General features: G+C 38.1%; 1 non-coding gene across 1 annotated transcript; it reads right to left on the bottom strand.

Moving 5' to 3' along the window:
• Window positions 1-419: 419 nt before the first annotated feature.
• Window positions 420-526, bottom strand: LOC121219617 (small nucleolar RNA R71). Its single transcript, XR_005916507.1, has one exon. It is a non-coding gene; the product is annotated as a small nucleolar RNA R71 (small nucleolar RNA).
• Between the last annotated feature and the right edge of the window lie 13,397 nt (window positions 527-13,923).

The raw sequence follows: 13,923 nt of genomic DNA on the forward strand, positions 1-13,923 counted from the left end.
GTAATGAAGCCGATAATGTACGAAATCCCATCCTCATTGCTAATGATAGGAATCTATGCATCAGGCAATATGTTGTGCCACTTTTTAGTGAGCTAAACCCAAGAATTAGAAGGCCAGATATTGAGGCAACCCAGTTTGAATTGAAACCAGTGATGTTTCAAATGCTATAAACGGTGGGCCAATTTAGTGGTATGCCCATGGAAGATCCACATCTCCACTTTCGATTATTTATGGAGGTGAGTGATTCATTCAAGATAGCAGGTGTGACTAAAAACGCACAGAGGTTGAAGTTATTTCCGTAGTCGTTGCGAGATCAAGCACAAGCATGGCTCAATTTATTGCCACCAACTTCCATATCTACATGGCAAGAATTAGCAGAGAGATTTTTGGTTAAGTATTTCCCACCTAGTAAAAATGCTAAGTTGAGGAACGAGATCACAACTTTCCAGAAATTGGATGACGAGTCTTTGTATGAGGCTTGGGAGCGATTCAAGGAGTTACTTCGTAAGTGTCCTCATCATGGGATTCCTCATTGTATCTAGTTGGAGACATTCTATAATGGTCTCAATGCACATACAAGATTGATGGTCGATACTTCCGCGAATGGTGCAATTTTGTCTAAGTCTTATAATGAGGCTTATGAGATCATCGAGAGGATCGTGAGTAATAACTATCAATGGCCAACAAATCGAACAGCTTCAAGAAGATGAGTAGCCGGAGTTCATGAAGTTGACTCTCTCACTTCGTTATTGGCTTAGGTATCGTCTATTTCCTCTATGTTAAAATAGTTATCCGCTAATAGTACGAATAATTTTGCAACTCAGCCACCAAGTCCGTTTGAAGTAGTTTCTTATGTGTACTGTAGGGAAGGTCATTCTTTTGAGAATTGTCCATTAAATCCCGAGTCAGTGTACTATGTGGGGAACCAATATCAGAATAGGATTGGACAAGGACCCCAGTCCAACTCCTACAATCCTTCATGGCGTAATCATCCTAACTTTTCTTAGAGCAACCAAGGAAATGGACCGAACAATAACTTATTACAGCAAAGACCCAACCAATCTAAAGGGTTTAATCAACAAGCTCCAAAACCACCTTAAGCTGAGGCATCAAACAGTTTGGAGAACTTGTTGAAAGTGTACATAGCAAAGAATGACGCTTTGATCCAAAGCCAAGTAGCAGCACTGAGAAATTTGGAAAACCAAATAGGTCAGTTGGCTACAGAGCTTAGTAATAGATCGCAAGGAACCTTACTGAGGGATACTGAGAATTCAAGAAATTTGGGTAAAGAACATATCAAGGTAGTGACATTACGAAGTGGAAAGACTCTAGAACCCCGATTGATTGATGTCGATGATGAGCATGTTGAAAAGGAGGAAAGTCAACCAGCTTTTGAAGTTTCTACACCAAAGGAATCAGAATCTGCAAAGTCTGACAAGGTAAACCCTGACCTAGTGAATTCAAATATTTTAACATCTTCTTTGGATGCAGATTTACCTACTCAGAAAGTTGTCTGGTTCAACCAAAAGTTCCATCACCTCCATATCCGCAAATATTACAGCAAGACAAGCAGAAACATGAGGTACAATTTAAGAAGTTTTTGGATGTTCTGAAGTAGTTACACATCAATATTCCGTTGGTGGAGGCTTTAGAACAAATGCCAAATTATGTGAATTTTATGAAGGATATATTGTCCAAGAAAAAATGACTGAGTGAGTATGAGACTGTTGCTTTGACAAAGGAGTGCAGTGCATTCCTGCAGAACAAACTACCACCGTAATTGAAAGACCCAGGAAGCTTTACTATACCTTGTAACATTGGTCAATCTTACTGTAGTAAAGCTTTGTGTGACTTAGGAGCGAGTATCAACTTAATGCCTAAGTCTATTTTCAAGATGTTAGGGATAGGTGAAGTAAGACCTACAACTGTGACGCTTCAGCTAGCAGATCGATCTTTAGCATATCCCGAAGGAAAGATTGAAGATGTTTTGGTAAGAGTCGATAAATTTATTTTTCCTGCTGATTTCATTATTTTAGATTTTGAAGCAGATAAACAAGTACCAATTATCCTTGGGAGACCTTTCCTAGCGACGGGAAGAACATTAATCAATGTGTAGAAAGGTGAACTCACCATGCGAATTCAAGACGATCAGGTAACCTTTAACATTCTTAAAGCAATGAAATTTCTTGATCCGGTAGAGGAGTGTTCAGTTATGGAAGAAATAGAAACCTTGGTTTCTTTGGAAAGCAATTTTGAAGAAGATCCATTGGAGAAAGCTTTAGATCTTGGCCCTTTGGAGGATGAAGAAGGTGAAGAAAACATGGCTTTTATGAAAGCCAATCCGAGAAATTATATTCAATCCACACGGTTTGAACCGTTGGAGTTAGAAGTTAGAAAATTTGTGCAACCCAAGTTGTCAATCGAAGAACCACCTAAACTCGAACTAAAAGTACTTCCTTCCCATTTGAAATACATGTATTTAGGTGATTGTTCTACTTTGCCTGTGATTATTTCAGCGGATCTGACAAAAGATCAAGAGGAGCGATCAATTGTTGTTCTAAAGAAATTTAAGAAAGCAATTGGTTAGAGCATAACTGATATTCGAGGTATAAGCCCTTCATTTTGCATGCATAAAATCATTTTAGAAGAAGGTGAAAGAGCTCGAATTGATGGGAAAAGGAGGCTCAATCCTATTATGAAATAAGTTGTGAGGAAGGAAGTGATGAAATAGTTAGATGCAAGAATCATCTATCCTATTTCAGATAGTTCGTGGGTAAGTCCAGTGCAGTGTGTGCCGAAGAAAGGTGGAATCACGATTGTTGAAAATGAGCATAATGAGTTAATTCCAATGAGAACTGCTAACGGTTGGAGAATCTGTATTGGTTACAGAAAGCTGAACAAAGCCACTCGGAAGGACCATTTTTCATTGCCTTTTATGGATCAGATGTTAGATCGACTGGTAGGTAAGGAATTCTATTGTTTTTTATATGGCTATTCGGGATATAACCAAATAGTTGTAGCCTCAGAGGACCAGCATAAAACAACCTTTACTTGTCCGTATGGTACGTATGCTTTTAGGTGAATGCCTTTTGGTTTATGCAATGCACCTGTAACTTTTCAACGATGCATGATGGCAATATTTACTGATATGGTCAAAAATTTTGTCAAGGTTTTCATGGATGATTTTTTTGTTTTTGGTAACACTTATGATATCTATTTGAGTAATTTGGCTAAGGTACTAAAGAGATACGAAGAGACAAATCTTGTCCTTAATTGGGAAAAATGTCGTTTTATGGTCAATGAAGGAATTGTCTTAAGTCACAAGATCTCAAAGAAAGGAATTAAAGTTGACAAAGCAAAGGTGGATAAAATTGAAAGATTTCTGACCCCAATTAATGTGAAAGGAGTCAGAAGTTTCTTAGGCCATGCCGATTTTTACCGAAGTTTTATCAAGGATTTCTCGAAAATTTTTAAGCTGCTATGTTTGTTGTTAGAGAAAGATACATTTTTCAATTTCAACAAAGTATGTTTGGAAGCTTTTGAAGATCTAAAGAATCAGTTAATTACAACCCTAATAATCGTTACACCTGATTGGAACTCACCTTTTGAGTTGATGTGCGATGCAAGTGATTATGTTGTTGGAGCTGTGATACGTCAAAGAAGAAATAAAGTATTCCACCCCATTTACTATGCAAGTAAAACCTTGATGGGAGCCCGACTCAATTATACGGTAATTGAAAAAGAACTATTTGCTATAGTTTTTGCTTTTGACAAATTCCGTTCATATCTTAAAAGTACCAAAGTTACAGTATTTATTGACCATGCAACCATTAAATACTTGCTCACGAAGAAAGATACAAAACCAAGGCTAATTCGTTGGATACTTTTACTCCAAGAATTTGACCTTGAGATCCAAGACAGAAAAGGTGTTGAAAATCAAGTAGTTGATCATCTGTCGAGGTTGGAGCAAGATAAGGTAACCCAATCTTATGTGCCTATCAATGAGAATTTCCCAGATGAGCACTTATTTTAGGTAAGTCGAATTCATGAAATACCCTAGTTTGTTGATTTTTCCAATTATCTTGTTTGAGGAATGATTCCTCGAGAAATGACATACCAACAAAGGAAGAAATTCCTTCATGATAGTTGGTATTATTTTTGGGAGGATCCGTTTTTGTTTAAACAGTGTGCAGATAATATGATCTGAAAGTGTGTAGCTGAAAGTGAGATTGCTGAGATCTTAGATCATTGCCATTCATTTCCAAGTGGGGGACACTTTTGGTGGTTCAAGTACTGCAGCAAAAATTTTGCTAGCAGGTTTCTTTTGGCCTACACTATTTAAAGATGCTTACGCTTATGTGAAGAACTGTGATAAGTGCCAAAGAACTAGAAATATATCAAGGAGGAATGAGATGCCCTTGACAAACATTTTGGAGATTGAATTGTTCGACGTATGGGGCATTGACTTCTTAGGCCCATTTCCTTCTTCATATGAGAACAAATACATCTTACTTGCTGTGGACTATGTATCCAAGTGGGTTGAAGCTAAAGCATACCCTACAAATGATGCTAAGGTAGTCATGCGATTCCTACATAAGCATGTGTTTACATGATTCGGGACACCAAGAGCTATTATTAGTGATGAAGGTTCTCACTTTGTGAACAAAATGGCTTAAGTGGTTGCTTGAAAAATATGATGTGAAGCACAAGATTGCTACTGCCTATCACCCCCAGTCCAATGGACAAGTTGAAAGAGTGAACCGTGAAATCAAAGGTATCCTTGAAAAGGTAGTATGCCCTAATAGAAAAGATTGGTCTCGAAGGCTCAATGATGCATTATGGACCTATCGAATATCATTCAAGACTCCGTTAGGAATGACTCCTTATCGGTCAGTCTTTGGAAAGGCATGTTATTTGCCATTAGAATTGGAGAATAAAGCTCACTGGGCTTTGAAGCAGTTAAATTTTGATCTTAAGCAAGCCGGTGAGAGAAGGATGTTACAACTTGATGAGTTGGAAAAGCTGAGGCTGTTTTCCTATGAAAATGTCAAAATGTGTAAAGAAATATCAAAGAGATGGCATGATAGTCATATACAACCTCGCAAGTTTGAAGGAGGTCAGAAGGTGGTGTTGTTTAATTCAAGGCTGAAGTTATTTACTGGGAAGCTGAAATCCCGATGGAAAGGACCTTATACCATCCACCGAGTTTATCCTTATGGAGCTATTGAATTGTATGACAATTATGGAGGTACATTTAAAGTTAGTAGTCAATGTCTCAAACACTACTGAGATGGTGAAGTTGAGCGAGTTGAATCTTCGTTCAAAATAACAGACCCTTGATTTTTCATAAACTCGTCTTGTAAATAAATAAATAATTAGAATTTATTTCTTAAATTAAATACATTTAATTAATTTTATCTAAGGAGATTGGAACTTAAGCGAGACCTCTTATGTAACACCCCTTACCCGAGACCGTTGCCGGAGTCGAGCACGAGGTGTTACCTGACTTAACTTACTAGTTCGGAGCATAAAAATTTGCTTTTAAAGTTAATTCACTCACATTCAATCAATATGTCCCTAAAAAGGGCACTTGAGAACCTAAAACATGCAACGGAAACGGTTCAGGTCCAAACCGGGAACATTAAAAATTTTCCGAATACTTAAATAAATCAAAATAATTTATTTCACTATTCACAATAAAACTGTCCACTTGTGTGACAGTCACTAATTTAATTATAACTCAAGTTAAAAAAATCAAAATTTATATCCATAAAATTTTCCTAAAACTAGACTCATATATCTTCTTAACATAAAATTTCGAGAATTTTTGGGATAGCCAAATAGTACAGTTAATTCATTAAATTCTCCTCTGTTTCACTGTTCGACGGTTATGACCTCTATTCACTAGAAATCAATTATCTCATTGTACGGGCTTCATATGGTGCTTCTGCTTATTTATATTGAAAATAGACTCACTAAGGAATTTATATATATAAATTATGACTTATAATTATTTCTGCACAATTTTTAATGATATCCTAAATTCAGAACAGAGGACTTCAAAAACCATTCTGACCCTGTCTCACTAAAATTCAAATATTACAAAATATAAAATTCCTTTGCCTACACCGTTTCTTTCATGTGAAAATAGACTCGATAAGATTTAATTCTATATCTCATTCACTCTCTAATTTCATTTCTACTATCCTTGGTGATTTTTCAAAATCACGTCAATGCTGCTGTCCAAAAATTGTACCATTGCAAATTTTTACTTTTTTTTTATAATTTCTTTGTATTAACTATCATTTAGGCATACATAACACCAAAACATGTTCTTAAATAGCCATTTCAATAGCTAATGATTATCGAGTATTTACATGCTATTCATTAGCCATATCATAAGGGCACACACATAAAATGACTAATTCCCTATACATGCCATAACTTAAAATGTTTCGAATCACAAAATACCGAGATGGTCTGTTGATAGTGTGAAACGATCTCCGACGCCCTTACGATCCCTGAATTGGCTTGGGGATACTATAAAAAGAAGGAAAATAAAGGGGATAAGCATAAAGCTTAGTAAGTTTACAAGCAAATAAATAACAACATTTATCATAAATAATTATACTCATAAATTATCATTAAGTATGATGATCTTTACTTTCTTCTTTACTTACTCTCTTACTTGTTTACTTACTTGCTTGCTTAAATAACTCATGATTATAACTTACTCCTCTCTTGATAAAATTGTTTTCTCAACTGATAACTGAGATATCCTTAACCCTTATAACTCACCTAAATCTATTTATTATGCTTTTACCTGAACTTTCATGTAACATAGTCTATTTACTATCCCGTTGAACCACTTGGAATACTAAGGATACTTGGGTCTATTGTCTGATAATAACATGCCAAAGCCATGTCCCAGACATGGTCTTACATGGGATGTTTCCTATATTGCAAATGCCATATCCCAGATATGGTCTTACATGAGAATTCTCATATCGGTGCCCATGCCATGTCCCAGACATGGTCTTATGGGGGACCTCTCATCTCGGTACCAATGCCATGTCCCAGACATGGTCTTACGTGGGACCTTTCATAACCTCAATAATGCCAATGCCATGTCCCAGACATGGTCTTACAAGGGGTCTCATCCCCCTAATGTCATGACATTTGTATCTGATACATTCCTAATGTTTCAACGTGACTTTTAACATTGATTCTCTATCATCTCATACTTGAGTCAACATTAAATAATTTCACGAAATAAGTACATAATTTGTAACACCCCGAACCCGAAACCGACACCGGAGTCGAACACGAGGTGTTAACTGACTTTAACCCCTTATAAAATTTATTTTCCAGACACTGCCCAATCTGTGTACTAGTCGTTTTAAAAATCATATCTTGAGTTTCGTAACTCGAAAATCAGTTTTGTGATTTTTCCCAGAAACTAGACTCATGTGCCCATCTATTTATTTTTTTCTAGAATTTTTGGTCAGGCCAATTAGTACAGTTTATTAGTCAAAGTCTCCCATGTTGCAGGGGTCGACTACACTGACCTTTGCCCATTACGACTTGGATATCTCCCTGCACGGGGCTTCAATACTGATGCCGTTTGTTTCTATGAAAACTAGACTCAGAGAGGAATCTGTACATATATGGTACGACCCCTAATTATCTCTGGTTAATTTATAATGAATTTCCAAAGTCGGAGCTGGGAATCCAGAAACCGTTCTGGCCCTGTCCCACAAAAATCTGATTATCTCTTAATATACTGCCCATATGATCTTATCGTTACTTCCTCATGAAAACAGACTCATCGAGCTTCGATTACATAATTTATTCATCAATTAATTCCACTCCTACTATTTTTAGTGATTTTTAAATCTCATGACACTGCTGCTGCCAGCATCTGTTACGAAAGTAACTAGGTCCATTTCATGCCTACCCTTGATCCAACTCAATCGAACATTCGTGCCATTTTCGCATGGCTTAAAGTTTACATGCCAAAGTTCAAACACAATGTAATAGCTTATACATGCCAAAATGTTCTTCTAAGCCAACTAAGAAGAAAGTACCAAAACTTGCTATCCGGTGTGATGACTTCGATGACGGCCTAACCCCGCAAAAATAGATGAGTCCAAGCAACCTATAATGGGTGACAAGGAAACACCGAGTGAGTTTATAACTCAGTAAGTCATAAGCAATGCACTACCATCCATCAATAACATTATCACAAGAGGAAACAAAATAGAACGAGACAATTTACTCCATCCATACCGAACCATACCATAGTTCCTCCAACCTATCGATTCAGTTTCATATCAATTCATGCATTCACATTCCATATACTCATCAATAGGACATTGAAGCATTTTCATAAATCAATTTATTTTCGTTACAATCAAACGACTAAACGGCCTTTCACCCATCCTACGATAAATTTTATGTACGTGACTTCAAGTATATTTGTCACATAGGTTCAAACTTACCGAGCTCAACACCAAGTATAAGCATAGCACCTATTAGCCATGTACTCAAGACACTTACCCGATTCGCTGTCCGCGATCGACTCAATAGTGTCGCACACATAGTGTCCATAATGATTCACGAATGTATATTGAGTCCGCACACTCAGTGCTACATAATCAACTCGCACACTTAGTGCTACGTAATCAAATCGCACACTTAGTGCTACATAGTCAAACTCGCACACTTAGTGCCGCATGGTCAATTCGCACACTTAGTGCATCGTATTCATTTCGCACACTTAGTGCAACATAGTCAAATCGCACACTTAGTGCTGTACAATTTAATCCTGCGCACTTAGCGCCAATCTCATGGTCATAAATGGTTATACCCGCACGTTTAGTGCCAAGATCAACAACTCAGTACATCTTACCTCTTTTCTTTTCATTCAACAATTTCATCATCACATACGTACATGCATATATATATGTATATTTATTCATTCCATTCAGCATCAATACATAAACATTATGACTATTTGAAATAATACCAACTACATGCTTAATGACTTACTTTATGTTGGGTAAAATAATTCCGAGTCGGCTACTCGATGACCTTCGATTTCCCCTTGTTGGACGCCTCTCCTTTAGGTTCTTGAGCTTAAATAAATAAATCAACTAGTTTAATTACCTTGCTAGTTATTTATAAAAATACACATATCATCCCAACTCGACACAAGAGTCAAATTCATCACTCAAACATTCACACCAATCTATTTGAATATTTTGGCCGAAACCCTCAATTGGCTATCATAGCCTTAATATTTCAATATAAACATGTATACATCAAAGGCAATTTAAAACACTTAACCCTTATACTCAATAATGAAACCAAACCGTATACCTAATTATTAAACACATCACTTCCAAATGCATGTATTAACTAACATATATCCAATCCACATGCCAAGTTACCATGAATAAATTAAACTTATATATATATATATATAACCTTTCATACCCTTGTATCTAATGTCATAAGAATAGCCGAATGTCCAAATTAACCAAGCTTAAAGATTTAACCTTCAACACTTTAATATTCCACAACCTATTCTTCAAGGCTTCAAATATAAAGTGATTAACATTTATACTCTTATGCCGAATTAGCTAACACTTTTAATCCATAGCCGAATGTAATTAAACCTAAACCACCATGAAAATTTTACTTATCACCTCATACCTTATTATCAAATTGAACTAATTATGCTTATAAAAATGATATCAAACCGAAACCTTTTGATAATTAAGCCTCTAATTATTTATTTCAATTACCCAAACAAAATTTTCTCACATTTAACACTTATTTACCAACCAATTGTTGAAGTCAAACAAAATCTCATTTCCTCCCTTGACAACCACAACCGAAAGCTCAAATCAACCTACTTGGCCAAACATCAAACCTCCTAACAATCAAAACCTAAGCCATGGAATGATTAGAACTTGAACTAACCATCTTCTTTATACAAAATTTTCCAAGGGTTTCAAGGTACTTACCTCTTCTTAATCCTCATCCAAACCGAACATAAGCAAGAGAACTCTTTCTTCTTCCTTTGATTTTTCGGTCAAGAAGAGCAAAGAGGATGAAGCCTTTTTTTTTTCTTCTAGTTTCGGCAAAATGGGGGAGCAAGGATGAAACAACTTTGGTTTCTCCTCCCACTCCCTCATATTTATTGTTCTTAACACAACATGTTGTCATAAACATTTATAATATGTTTTACCCATCACCATTTGCCTATCCACTTTGTCATGGCCGGCCACTACTATTTAGGGAGGGGGAATTTGACATGCAAGTCCCCTTTTTCTTCCACATGCACTAATAGGTCCTCATGCATTGACCTATCACATTTTAAAATTTTCTCATATAAGTCCTATTGACTAAATTCACATGCAATCGACTAAATCGAAGCTTGAAATTTCACACATTCATGATTACATATTCAAGACAATAAACATCACATTCAAACCTTTCGGTGACTCGGTTTAGCGGTCCCGAAACCACTTCCCGACTAGGGTCAATTTTGGGCTGTCACAACTCTCCCTCACTTAAGAAATTTTCGTCCTCGAAAATCTTACCGGTAAATAGGTTTGGATATCGTTCTTTCATCAAGCTCTCGGTTCCCAGGTTGCTTCCTCGATCCCGTGTTTGAGCCACAACACCTTAACCAACGGAACCCTTTTAGTTCGCAACTCTTTCACTTCACGAGCTAGGATACAAATCGGTTCTTCTTCATAGCTCAAGTCAGATTGAATTTCAACTTCTGAGGGATTAATCACATGTGACGGATCGGATCTATAACGTCGAAGCATTGAAACATGGAAGACATCGTGCATCCTTTCAAGTTCAGGGGGCAAAATCAATCTATATGCAACCGGCCCCACTCGTTCGGAAATTTCGTACGGCCCAATGAATCTCGGGCTCAACTTGCCTTTACGGCCAAATCTGAGTACCTTCTTCCAAGGTGACACTTTAAGAAACACTTTATCTCCCACCTGATATTCAATGTCCTTTCGTTTTAAATCCGCATACGATTTTGACGATCTGTGGCTACCTTCAGACTTTCGCGGATTACCTTTACTTTTTGTTCGGCATCTTTAATCAAATCAACTCCGGAAATTTTACTTTCACCAAGCTCGGTCCAAAACAATGGCGTACGGCATTTACGACCGTACAAAGCCTCATAAGGTGCCATCTTAATACTTGATTGAAAACTATTGTTGTAAGCGAATTCAATCAAAGGTAAATACCGTTCCCATGAACTACTGAACTCGAGGATGCAACATCTCAACATATCCTCAAGTATCTGAATTATCCGCTCGGATTGACCATCGGATTGGGGGTGAAAAGCGGTGCTAAAATGCAGCTTGGTACCCAAAGCTTCTTGCAATTTCTTCCAAAATCGTGAGGTGAATCTCGGATCTCTATCCGACACGATAGAAATAGGTACTCCATGTAATCTCACAATCTGAGAGACATACAATTCGGCTAGTTTATCCAATGAAAAATTCGTACGCACGGGAATAAAGTGAGCCGACTTAGTCAGTCGATCGACAACAACCCAAATCGCATCCTTCTTACTTGCTGACAATGGCAGCCCGGACACAAAGTCCATTGTGACTCGATCCCATTCCCACTCGGGTATCATGATCGGCTGAAGTAATCCTGAAGGCACTTGATGTTCTGCTTTCACTTGTTGACATATTAAGCATCTCGAAACAAAGTCAGAGATGTCTCGTTTCATACCATGCCACCAAAACTGACGTTTCAGATTGTTGTACATTTTAGTACTACATGGGTGGATAGACATTCGGCCACTATGAGCCTCATTCAAAATCATCGAAATAAGTTCCGAATTCCTTGGAACACACAAACGACTTCTAAACCTCAAACAATCATCATCATCCATTCGAAACTCCGATTCCTTGTTCGGAACACACTCAGCCCGTTTTGCAACCAATTCATCATCAACTTTCTGGGCTTCACGAATTTGATGAATCAATAATGGTTTGGCTTTTAATTCAGCTACTAACACATCGTCGGGTAGAACAGACAAGTGCACATTCACCGCTCGTAAAGCAAACAGCGATTTCCGGCTTAAGGCGTCCGCAACCACATTAGCCTTTCCCGGGTGGTAATCGATGACAAGCTCGTAATCTTTCAACAACTCAAGCCAACGTCTTTGTCGCAGATTCAAGTCTCGTTGAGTCATCAAATATTTGAGACTTTTGTGATCCGAAAACACATGGCACTTTTCACCAAATAAATAATGTCGCCATATTTTTAAGGCAAATACGATGGCAGCTAGTTCGAGGTCGTGGGTCGGATAATTTCTCTCGTGTGGCTTCAATTGTCTCGACGCATAGGCCACAACTCGACCTTCTTGCATCAACACGCAACCCAACCCAAGCAGGGATGCGTCACTATAAATGACAAACTCTTTACCCGATTTGGGTTGCACCAAAATTGGAGCTTCAGTCAAATGAGTTTTCAGTTGATCGAAGCTTTTCTGACATTTCTCCGTCCATTCGAACTTAACATCCTTTTGAAGTAGCTTCGTCATTGGTGTGGCTATCATCGAGAAACCTTTGACAAATCGTCGGTAATAACCGGCGAGCCCTAGAAAGCTCCGGACTTCGGTAACATTTCTCGGAGGCTTCCAGTTAAGTATGGCTGAAATTTTGCTCGGGTCAACTCGAATACCCGATGCGGATACCACATGACCCAAGAAGCTAACCTCTCTTAACCAGAACTCACACTTACTGAACTTAGCATATAACTGCTTATCCCGGAAAATTTGCAACACTAGCCTCAGATGCTCAGCATGTTCGGTCTCATCTCTTGAATAGACCAAGATGTCATCAATAAACACAACTACGAACCGATCCAAATACGGCCTGAAGATCCGATTCATCAAATCCATAAACACCGCAGGGGCATTAGTGAGCCCAAACGGCATCACTAAGAACTTGTAGTGACCGTACCTCGTTCTGAAAGCAGTTTGGGTACGTCCGAATCTCGAATCCGCAATGATAATAACCCGATCTCAAATCTATCTTTGAAAACACCGATGCTCCTTTAATTGATCAAACAGATCATCAATACGCGGTAACGGATACTATTCTTTATCGTCATTTATTCAGTTGACGATAGTCAATGCACAACCTCATAGTTCCGTCTTCTTTTTCACGAACAATACTGGTGCACCCAAGTGAGAAACTCGGTCGAGCGAAACCTCTATCCGTCAATTCTTGCAACTGAGCTTTCAACTCTTTTAACTCGGTTAGTGCCATACAATACGGAGCGATCGAAATTGGCGTAGTTCCAGGTACAAGCTCAATACCAAACTCTACCTCCCGAACAGGTGGCAAACCCGGTAACTCTTCAGGAAAAACATCCGGGTATTCACAAACCACCGGCACCGATTCAGGTTTCTTTTCTAACTCCTTGTCATCAAGTACATACGCGAGGTATGCTTCGCACCCTTTCCTTACATATTTCTGGGCTAACATTGCTGATATTACAGCTGGCAACCCCCTTAAGTCCGCAGACTCAACTCGAATTATTTCGTTATTTGCGCACCTCAAATCGATAGTCTTGCTTTTGCAATTCACAACCGCATCATGCGCGGTTAACCAATCCAAACCAAGAATAACATCAAACTCGTCGAACGGCAAAAGCATCAAATCGGCCGGAAAACAGGATTCTCGGATTATTAGAGGGCATTTCTTACACACTTTATCAACCAAGTACGCCATTGACCCAAAGGGTTTGATACTCGAATTACGAGCTCAGTAGACTCAACAGGTAGAGTCTTACTGGTTGCTAAGGTTTCGCATACATATGAATGAGTAGAACCAGGGTCAATCAATGCAATCACATTAGTATCAA

This window comes from Gossypium hirsutum, chromosome D07, assembly GCF_007990345.1.
Source record: "Gossypium hirsutum isolate 1008001.06 chromosome D07, Gossypium_hirsutum_v2.1, whole genome shotgun sequence".
Lineage (NCBI taxonomy): Eukaryota > Viridiplantae > Streptophyta > Magnoliopsida > Malvales > Malvaceae > Gossypium > Gossypium hirsutum.